Raw genomic sequence first — 12,347 nt, 5'->3', positions numbered from 1 at the left:
CGGAAAACCACTTAGTATTACTTAATTCGTCAATTTTAAGTGTTGAATTTTGATCAATATCAAACGACCCCTAACTTTGGAACTTAGCTTTAAGGCTTTGAGATTTTTTTTTTTTTTCAAAAGTTGAGAGGTAGTATTCATCGAAAAATTTCCATGGGAGAATGTTGGGAGTCCGAACCACTAAAATTGAAACCCGAAACATAGCTAGAAAACAATCCAGCTGAAAAGTCCCCAACGACTGTTCAAACTTCAGTCGCGAGATTGAGAGAGAAGACGGTTCGATGACAAGGGAAAGAGAACAAAGGGATAGAGATCAGAGAGGGCCAGGGGAGAGACGGGAGAGGAAGGATCCCTCCCCTCCCGCCGCCTGAAAAGTAGAGAGGGAACGGAGGAAAAGGGTAGTCGGCGGCTAGGCTTTGGAGAGCCCATAATAACAACCTAGGAACATGTGGACCCGCGCTCTTTTAGTGCGGTCCAGTCATTTTTTCCCAACACGGTAAATTATACTTTACGCCATCTCAACTTTTAAAATTAAATATTTGCTACTGAATTTTAAAGGTTATCCAATTTAATCCTCATCTATTGATTATTGTCAATTGTGTAATTGACACGAAAGTTTCTAATGAAAGTTTTCGCATGTCAATTGTCAATTGTAGAGTGCAAAGCTGGGTTTTTCTTGGTGTCACTAGCCGGTTATCAATAATAAATGAGATTTGGTGACTTATCGTCATCACTAAGGAATTCATTTATGTAGTTTCTCGGTTAAAAAATGTGAACTTTTTATTTTCAATATTGACCACAAATTATCTTTTATTTTGGGAGAACCAGATCAGTGACACTTTCCTTTAAAAGAAATTTTCAGTTATAGGAACTTCAACACGATTGTATTCATTACATAATTCGTCCAAAAATACGAATTATAGCTAACACAATAGTGAATATTGGCCTGAGACGTGCTATGAATGTATCTTGGTCCAATATAACATGAGTCTTGCTAAACCTTTGTCCACTAATTGGTGGATAATATGTATATATATAACCCCAAATAAGTTAAAATTTTAATTCACATTTTACAAATATCAATGCATTATCAAATATATAAATAGATTTTTATCATCGACACACTTTTTACACGTTATTCACCGCTTTATAATGTTTCGAATTTTCTAGATAACCTAATATAATTGACTTACGAGATACATATATAATCTGCACACTACGAGAAAACGGCCTTATAAGGACTTCTTTAAGTTCTTGAGTTATTTAGCTAATCTGTTATTCATGAATATTTGGATAGTTTTATAGCAGTGAGAAATTCAAAATAAACATGTTTTTTGTTTTGGTTTTGAAATAAGAAATTGATTTTCACATTCAAGAAGACCACTTCTTGAGTACAAATGGTAAACTTTGGAGAGTGCGATGATCATTTTTGCATTGCCTTTTTTTTTTTTTTTGCCAATTGTCATCGTACCAAATATTTACCGCAAGTGAAAACCTAAATTAGGCCCCGTTCTAATGAGATCTATCAAATAAGATCCATATTGATAGAAAAATTATTTAAGTAAGCACATAATTTTTGAGCTTGAAATTGTCTTCTTAAAAAATACTCCGTAAGTACTTATTTCCCTTTTGGGAACGGGGCCTTAGGTGTCATGTAAACTTGGCAAAAGGAAAAAAAAAAAAAAAAACTTAGGTCCGGATTTAAAACTTTTTGAAAAAATCATTAACAAAAAGGTACCTGGGAAGAGCTTGTGCATTAGAGTAAAGCTACAGTCCCCCCCCCCCCACAATCGGAATCCCGATGCCCCGCTGGGCCCATTTCGGCCACTGGACGGCTGATCCGAGCCGTCCAAAAATTTTTAAAAAAAATCCGAGTGGGCCTTTGTGAGAATCAACGGTATCTGACGTGTTTAGGTGGCCGATCCAAACACTCCATTTTTTGTGTGAATATATTGTACGTATATACACACACAAAATATATACACACAAAAAATAGAGTGTTTGGATCGGTCACCTAAATGCGCTGGAGTGGGCCCAGTAGGGCGTCAGGATTCCGATCGGGAAAATGGGTCGGGAAGTGTAGACTTTCTGTGTGCATTAACTGCGTTGTCCTTTTTTCTTCTTTTTTTTTTTATATATATCCGCGTTTGTCCAAATTAGAGATACTCCATTGTAGATTTGGCTTGTATAAAACCAAAATCCCAATCCCATCTAAAACAAAAAAACAAAAAAAAACAAAATCCCAACGGCTACTTAAAAAAAAGAATAGCAGGTTGGCATTCATTTCCTTGTCCTTTATTGGTGAGAAGAAAATTTAGGATCTCTCAATGCCCGTTCCAGAATATCTTCTTAAAAAATAAATATTTATTTTATATTTTTAAATTTAAAAATAATATAAATAAAAAATAATTTTTTAATTTTTTTGCACCGTATTAAAGATCTCAATGAGATATTTCAAACAAGATCCATATTGTATATTTTTAGATTTAATAAATTTATCATTTTTAGCTTAAAATTACCTTCTTAAAAAATAAGTACTTATTTCGCGTTGCGGAACGAGGCCTGAGGCCTTTCATCGGCTTCACTCCATTCCAAAATTTCATACGGTCAATTTTGTTGGGATAATATATCCACACTCTCTTTTTTGTTATTCACATTTTTTTTTTGTCTTTTAACAAAAAATACATCCTTTTTCAACACTAAAAAGCAAAAAAAAAAGGACTATGAATATGGAGTGTGAATATCAATTTCTTTTTTGTTCGTGGACGGAATTTGATAAAAGGATTGGCATTGGAGTGTTATGTTAGCTTCCAAGCAAATCGTCCAGACGAAACACAAATCAATTGCATCGATCAAGCTCTAGTTGTAACAGTCAAGGATGGAGTCAAGGCAGCGGTGCATCCATGAATCCGACAAAATTATAGGCTTGATATTTCTGAACCTCTTGATTTAAAAATCCAACTATCAGTTCAAAGCTGTGCCAAGTATTGAACAAAACAAGAAAGTCCACACAATTTATCTGTGTTGTGAATGAAATAATTCATTGTGATTGACTTTGCGAGTGTCAATATATACTAGCTATTACTGAATTACCGTTTGACCGAAAAAAAAGAAGCTATTACGAATCATGCATTGATAAAGGGATAAAATTATGGTGTCTACCCACAAAAAGGGGACACTGTAACTCCAATCCAACAATTTAAAACTGTGCCACATCACCAAGTTTGACAAAGAATGACTGGTCAAACCAGTTATCCCAACAGGTCATTAATTTATGTATAATAACAAAACTACTAAATGACATAACAAGTTATACCAAAATGGCGTAACATTAATTTAATGGGCATAACATGGGTATAACCTTTCCTAAAAAGGTATATAACACTTATCTAAAATATACAAGCATAACAAGACCAGTAAATGGCATAACATTGGTGGGAAAAATGGGCATAATGGAAACCATTGAGGAGCATAACACAACACAATTAATAGGCATAACAAAAGGGGAATGACTTCAGTGTCTCCGATCATTTTGGGGACACCGTAATTTTTGGCATAACAAAACCATTATGAGTATAACCAAAACCCATTACAAGCACAACAGAACCATAGCAAGGCATAACCAAAACTATAGCAAGGCATAACTTGGGTTTAGTTACGCCTTGATTGGTTTTTGGATATTCCTTGGTTATGCCTTATTTGAGTTCTGTTATGCTTATAATTGATTTTAGTTATGCTCCTAATGGTAAAGTTATGCCAAAAATTACGATATCCCCAAAATGACCGGGGACACCATAGTATCATCCTTCAAACCTCGATAAAAGCTAGAGCAAAAAGTAAAAGAGGCATAACATTACCACATAAAAGCATAACATTAACCTCTAAAAGGAATAACAAGGACCTATACAAAGGGCATAACAAAAGTTGAACCTGTCCCATGTTATGACCGGTTCTTCAAGTATCAAATTCTTTGTTATACCTTGGTTATGCCATTGTCTGGTTTTGATTATACTGTAAAATGGTTTTGTCAAAATTACCGGTGCTCCCAAAAATATCCGGAGACACCATAGCACTTTTTCAAACAAAGATATTGCTAGATGTTTTGATGCCAATCCTATCATTGCTGCTTTTAACGTACGACATGAAAAAACTTGGAAGCGAGGGGCCCTGTAGTGAGCCGCCTACAGGGCCATGGATCCAAAAACTTTGAACGCATTTTAAGATCCTTACTTTATTAATTAAATGAATTGAGTTAAATTACTATTTTGTTGCATATATGTTCATCATCAGGGGTTAAAATCTTGGCTCCGTCCTTGACAACAGTGCTATCCAAATGAAAATTATTGCCAAGTTAGGTGAGCTATTATTAATATCATTATGCTACATATATACATTCTAACTGTGTTAACGCTATTAGAATGAACTAACGTAGGAGTAGATCATAGAAGGGACCGTTGAGAGAATTTTCAGCCAGTCCTTTGTAGCGGACATTTCGACCGAGTTGTCTATTCTGTTTTCCTGCTTGATTACGAAGGTTTTCTTTTCGAAATGCAGTGCAACATATACATTATTTTTGGCATAACTGATCATTACAAGCATAACCAAGATAAGTGATGTGTATAACCAAAACCTTACAAAGTCATAACCCCCAAAATCCCCAGAATTTAACCCTTAAAATCCCCAGAAATTCTGGGGATTTTGGGGGTTATGACTTTGTAAGGCCTTAGTTATACATGTTACTGATTTTTGTTATGCTTGTAATTGTCAGTTATGCCAAAAAATTACGGTGTCCCTAAACGGCAGATGGACACCGTAACATTTCCCTTCTTTTTGTTCTTTTTTCTTTAATGTAGAAAACGCAAGTTATATTGATAAGAGCCGAAGCAAATTGCCCGATTCATAGGCTTAAGAATCAACAGATATAACAAATGACCCCAATAGTACTGTGAACAAAAAAATAGAGAACAAAAGGAAAAAACAACATAACAAAAAGTTACAAAAAAAATAACAGTTACGAAGTTAGAGACCACCGATCTGTTCGTGGATGTAACTGAAAGAAGTTGGAGGACTCACATCATTATTGGTGCTCGACGTGCCTTCATCCCACTGTAGCCGTTGCTGCTTGGTGCCACTACCACTGTCATTGGAGAACATACAGATTTGTCTCCTAGTCGCCTAGGCTAATCGGGTCTAGCTAAGGGCCTAACATTCCAGATCTAAAAAACCAAATAGGGGTCACTACCATTCAAAAATAAATTATGGGGTGATAGTGGGAGACCTTTTTTGAGGACGCGAGACTCAGTCACCACATAACGAAAGGAGAGGGGAGAGAGGAGCTGTCGGGAAAGGGAAACAAGAAGGGGGCGGCATCCGGCCGTTTTTCATCTTGACACGGAAGGTTCGGATTGAATCTGAAAGTATACAGATCTAAACCGACCATTATTTAGTCAAGATTCAAGTCCCAAAATAAACGGTCAGATCGACCGCTCGGTACCTCATCACTAGAGGTTCAATCCACAAGGTTGGCACTAAAAAACTAGACCATGAAATACTACCCAAGACCAGCACAGAAAACGAAAAACACATACACTGGGAAAATTGAATGAGAACAAAGGAGAAGAAAAACTAGCCCAACCACAAACTGGAAGGCTTAATTTTTTTGGGGGGTATAGAAGGCCTTAAACTTGCATTCTTGAGAAATGACCAAAACAAAAAACAAAAAACCGTCTAATGAAAAAGACAGGAGAGCCATGCACACACTATTGTGTTCCAGGTTCCTATCAATGACTCATTGCACATTTACGGTGATGTAGAAGTACTGCCAACACACAATCCGCGTGCAGGACCCAAAAAAATTCCCATAGGAGTACCAAATTTACTACTACTATATCTTACTAAAAAGTAAAGCTGGGAAAAAAAAAAAATTGACCCATCATTGCAAACGGCGATCTTAATTGATTACATTCATCTGGAAACGGGATCCTGTAGTGTAGCAAATGCAATATGGGATTTTAGCACATGTCGGTGAGATTTTTCGAGATATTATTATCACGATTCAAAACTATTCATTATATAGAGGTCGCCGAGCACTTTGTTTGTTAAAATCAAGTTAATCGAATACTTGTAAGTTGTAACCATATGCTCCCATCCGTCTGAATTTATTTATTCATTTTTTAAAATTTAATTCGTGTCATTTTTTAATTGGTTATTGTAGTAAGGCCCCGTTTCAGATACCTTCTTAAAAAATAAGCAGCTTATTTCACATTTTCAAACTAAAAAATAATGTAAATAAAAAATAATTTTTTAATTTTTTTTGCACTGTATAAAAGATCTTGATGAGATCTATCAAACAAAATCCATATTGGTAGGAAAATTATTTGCGTAAACACATTATTTTTAAGCTTGAAACTATCTTCTTAAAAAATAAGTATTTATTTTGAGTTGCGGAACTTAGCCTAAGTAGGAGTATAATGTTTAGATGATTTTGAATTTAACCAATTTTCTGATTATAATAGAACGCGGGAAGCAAAGCATATAATTGTTTTCAGCCCAAATTTTCAACCACTTTGCCGACAAGTATTTATTTTGGGTACCCAATGGGTGCCACACATGTGTTATCTCGTCGGCGATTCGAATTGTCCAAACATACTGAATTTTAGAGAAAGAAAAAGAGGAGAAAGAGTGGTCGGGTGAAAGGAGAAGGAGAGAAAGAATAAATTTGAATCGTTTAAAACACATTTGAACAATTGAGATCGTCGACAGATACCGGATGCTACATGGTAGCCACTCGGCCCGCAGAAATTTCTCCTCTTTCCGAGTGTCTCTGGCATCCTCAACAGTGAAAGCTCGACTCCTCAGTACAAGCAAAATTTGTGTCTGTCATGCCAGTACTGAAGACTGATCCCCTTGCGGAACTTCACGGGTTTACACTTCTACACCTTTGGAGCAATCATAGTCATAGATGCGGATCAAAAAAAAATCATAGTCATAGATAAAACCGCACCGACGTTTTACATATGGATTCAAAATAGATGCGTTTGTATTCAGAATCATTCAACGTCGAGGACTCTTATGGTAAAAAGTTTTGGTCATAGTGCATTGAGTTATTTCGAATGCATCTATGTTTGGATCGGACGTAAGTGTATAAACATCTATGTATACATATTTGTTACTCTAAAATAAAACACTACTTCCTTGGTCTAGTATGTCAATATTGAACAGTGTTGGATCAATTTCTTTATTTCTTTTAATGATATTTGGGATGTAGTGGTAAATTTGTATGAAAAAATTGGAGAATTTCTTCAGTAGTTTGGTACCTTACCTACTAGCTACTACAGTTTGTGTTTGGTTGCTTTTTCTATATCCTTCCTCTTGTAATATTTTGTTATTATTAATGAATTTTTTTCCTTTGTTGTTCAAAAAAAATCTTTTGGTGCTAAATTTTTGCAACGTTGCCTTTCATGAATTTGCATATGGGTTTAATCCAAATGTCTGCATTTGAAATTTTGTCAAATTAATAGCACCAAACTGATATAGCAATGTTTTTTTTTTTTAGGCCCAACCCTTTCCGCTTAATTTTAAAAGTTAACATTTTGTTATTATTTAAATTTTTTTGGCGCTTTTTCGTTTTGCGCCAATTTTTTTTGACTTTAGAAGAGACGAATCGAAAAAGTAATTTTTTTTTTACTTTTACCCAAATATTTTGATCAAGGACCACTTTTAAGCTTTCGACTTTTTGAGCTTAAAATGGTCCTTATTCAAAATATTTGAGTAAAAGTAACTTTTTTTTTACTTTTTCGATTCGTCTCAACACGATCAAAAGGTCAAAAAAAATTGACAGAAAACTAAAAATTTTGAAAAAAGTTCAAATACGGACAAAACAAGAAAAAGTTCAAAAACCCCGCAAGGAAACTCAGCAGCTGAACATGCATTTTAGAAGCCTTAATTGACTTTTCTTTCTTTCTTTCTTTTTATCGTTGAACCTAATCTAATCTATCCTATGAAACTTGGGGAGAAAATGAGTGCTCACAGAAATCGAACCGTGTCTATGTACATGACAGTATAAGGGAGACACCAACTGCATTCTACTCCATTTGCCTTAATTGACTTATCTAAGTTCTCGCATTTTTTGAGTATCTCTTCTACTGCTACAGACGAATGGAGTTGTTGACGAGTAGCTCAAAGCTCGATTGGGCTCGTTATTATATGTGTATTTGGTTATTATCTCGTGTGAAATCGAATTAATAAATAAAGATCCTTATCGATACTCAATTGAGCTAGTTTTCTAAGACTTTTCAAACATTTTGGAAATAGTATCTGGCCCAAATCATTCATGTGAAACCTTGAGGTGGGTCCAACCCACCTTCCAAACATTTGAACACATTGAAAATGGGGTGTTGGGTATTGTGCTGCATACTGTCCTCTTCTCTCTCAATTTCAAACGACAATTTTACCATAAATTTTGTTGGCAAAAATTAATTGACACTTGCCAAATTTAAAATAATTTTTCGTTTGTGGACGTAGCACCCAATTTGTCATTTTATGGGAATGACACGAAATTCTACCATTTCATGGCCCCGGCGTGGATGCTCTAAGCAGAAAATCACACTGCTAGAAACAATAGAAATTCGAGACATATGTAGCATAAATCGAAAATATTAGCAGGACTGAAATTCAGGAGCCTGAAATTATGGGGTCTTTTTTTGTCATTTGCAAGGAAGCTGTAACTTATTACGTTAGCAACGCCTTCATTGATTAAAAAACATCGGATTGGTCCAAATGAATTTCGTGTCATTGTCTAAAGTTTGAAAATGGGTCATGACTTTGCTCATTTGCTGGCACCTTTAATTTAAACCTTTTTTGTACTGTATATTTTCATTCTCTTTATTTTGGGGAATTTGAAAGTGGAATTAAAGTTGATCTATTTGACAAAAAGGAACCCTATTCTATAATGGCAAAGACTTTAGCAATGTCAATCATACAAACTTTTTCTGCTTAACTTCACAATTGCATTATGAATTTACATGTTCGTTGTGTGGGGTCTCAAAATTTCAGTGCACGATCTTTAATAAATTTTATCTGTTTATCTCTTTTCACTCATTTTTCTTAAAAAACATCTCTCAAAATCCAGACCAAACAGTTGTTAGAAAATGGATTGGGAGCTCAAGAGATTCTTAAAAATGTGTTTGATACTTTAATGGGGATCCTGTAAAGCGAGCTGTTCTGCGTGGCTTTAGTCCACTTTGATCATTGTTCTAATTGCATGTATCCCACTCAAATTTTAAATTCCCTTACCATTTGTTAACCGCTGTTCCGTTTGGATTTTGAGAGAGGTTTTTTAAGAAAAATGAGTGGAAAGAGATGGATCCTCAGCATGTGTTGTCTCCCGATGACTGTCCATCTCGATAATTAATGGTCCTAATTTTAAGAAAATTATTTCAGGAAAGAGTCTTCAGACCATCTAAAACACTTTTGGACGATTATGAACACATCATACATGTTGATCTTTGAGGGTCAGCAGAATCCCCCATTCGAACTAGAACGTATCAAAGGATCTTAGCTAAACAGGGCCTAAAGTAAAACAAGAGTAGTAGGATCGGAAGTTACGGCCGGGGAGTTTTATTTTGAACCATGATTTCAATTCCCCAAAAACACTTTTTTTTTTTTTTTTGGTTATAAACAACAAACAATATCAAAGGAAGGGCTAAGGAACTTGGGGTAGTGGTCCAATTAAAGTAGGAGATCTTGTAATAAAGCCGCCCAATAATTTTTTATTTTGGTAGATAGGGGTTCATCCTTATGCATTAGATACGACGAATTTAGTGGGTAGGATTTAAATAGGCTCCATTCCTTGGGGACCCCATCTACTTCCAAATTATTCACTAGGCTTTTACAATGTTTCGTGATTCCAAGCAAGTGCAGTGCAGTTGATGTTTTCATTTTACTCCCACGCATATGGAAAACATAATTTAATTTTCGTAAGCACTCATCCTCCTCTCAAATCCTTTAGAATAAAGTAGATTATAATTAACGAATGTCAAAAAAAAAAAATCATGAAATCAAAACTAAAACATAATTTTATTCTTCTGATTAAAACAACCAAATATGATTATGGGAATATCCATATCTCCCCTCCGCGGATAAAAAATAAAAAAATAAAAAAATCTCCCCTCCGTACCAACTTTTCTAATTTTTTTCTTTATGACCGAGGAATAGCTGCACAATTAGGTCACTATATGGACTCAATTGCGCAATCCACACTTCCTGGAGAGCTCGCGTGGCTACACCAATCACGCACTCCCACTTAGTTCAAGGTATCACCCAGTGAGAAATCGAACCCTAGACCTTGAGGAGTACTTCTAAAGCCCGAGCATCCGCTCGAACTACTAGGGCAACCACCAGATGTGTTCTAAATGCTTATTTGTGAATTTCATTTCATGCTATCACCAAATATCTAAATCCTTATAAAATATAATCAATTAAAAAGTTGCACGAACTATCAAAAATAACAATTAAATTGGGACGGAGGGAGTATAAATTTACATCTATGCTAATTCAGTCCTTTTCACAAATGAAAGGGCGGTTTTACGTATAGAAATGAATGTGTGGAGACACAAAAGATTTGGATATGGTAACAAAAGGAATGTGAAAATTAATCAACCAACTTATATACATAGTTATGGAAGAAAATTGGATCCTCCTGTACCAAAAAAAGAAAAAGAAAATTGGATTAATCTCTCCCGTCCCTTTATGGGACTAAACAATTTTACCTCGCCCGTTTGTTGGCTCTTTTCTTTAATTTTCAGAAATAATGTTATTTCGCAATAATATCCGTTTCAATAGTGCTCTTACCAACAACTCCCGTGATGGATTTTTCATATATGTATCATCTAAGTATTCTTTATCTTTTATCTTTAACTTGCAATTTATCTCTTTTAGGATTGCTGATTAAGGTATAAATCTATGGCAGATTGTGAGTGCCGCTTTTTGCATCACTCATAAGCTATCGACTGCCTTGTGTGTTCTAGTTTTATATTTACATGATTAATTTAGCTTTATCCAAAATACATGTAATGAACTCCATTATTCAGGTATCGTTGGACTGTTATTAATACTTATAATGTTTTCCATTTTGTTAAGAAATAAATAATTGAAAACCGATATGTATAACTGCACATGTTTTGCGAAATTATTAGTTTATCTACCCACAATATTTTTTATGCGGCAAAGAAGACTAGATTGTCATTCAGTATATTTTCTTTTCTTAATTTTTTTTGTCTTAATTATCGTTGACTATTCTTAATTCTGGGACTAATGTCAGGAAACAGAATCGACATATATACCTAATCTCGGTTTTCACAGAAAATTAGAAGAATTGTACCGATAAGCAAAAACATAATGGATTATTTTATCCAAAAACGTCATTAATAAAATCTTTGTATAAGAAGAAACACTGACACATTGTTGCTGGTTAATTAAAAATGGGATTACAGAACAAGTGATTAATTAAAAACGCTTTTGTTGTTTCAATAAAGAACAAAATATTGCGTAGGTATTTAACAAATGCCGTTGCAGCTATATTTCTGTAAATGTTGTTATTATTATTATAATATATCTGGGTCATCTTATCCGCGGACTTCGGGTTAGTGTTATGCAGTAAGGTGCACAGTAAAGTGATGCGCACCTCCGAGCTATTGGATCATGCATCTAACGGCTCGGATCTCATCTCGGCAACCAACGATCAAGAGCCGTTTATTGCCGAGATAAGATCCGAGCCGTTATATATCTGGGTCATCTTACCCACGGACTTCGGGTTAGTGCTGTGCAGCAAGGTGCACAGTAAAGTGCTGCGCACCTCCGAGCTGTTGGATCATGCATCCGACGGCTTGGATCTCATCTCGGCAACCAACGATCAAGAGCCGTTCATTGCCGAGATAAGATCCGAGTCATTAGATGGTCGATCCGACGGCTCGGAGGTACGTAGTATGGTGCTGTGCAGCATTCCCCAATCCTATCATTCATTTACGGGAGTCCCAGTTAAAGTTAGAACAAATCTTTGTATAAACAGTAGATGTTAAATAACTACAAAGGCCAAGTTGCAGCATGTAGGAGTCGAACCCTAGGCTTCATTTGATTTGGGGATTAAAAGAGGCACAATCATGAGTCATGGGATTAGTAATCCTAGACTATTTATCATGGTACTAATTTAGTCATGAATCCTATACAATCTCCTATTTGTTTCGCGCATGATTAATATCGAGATATTCCAGGCAAAGGCTAATCCCATGTTTGGTTTTGTCACTAAATTTTGAGATTAATTTCAGGACTATTTCTCTCCCTCTCTCTCA

This window comes from Rhododendron vialii, chromosome 9a, assembly GCF_030253575.1.
Source record: "Rhododendron vialii isolate Sample 1 chromosome 9a, ASM3025357v1".
NCBI lineage: Eukaryota > Viridiplantae > Streptophyta > Magnoliopsida > Ericales > Ericaceae > Rhododendron > Rhododendron vialii.
Note: the sequence above shows the minus strand (reverse complement) of the source record.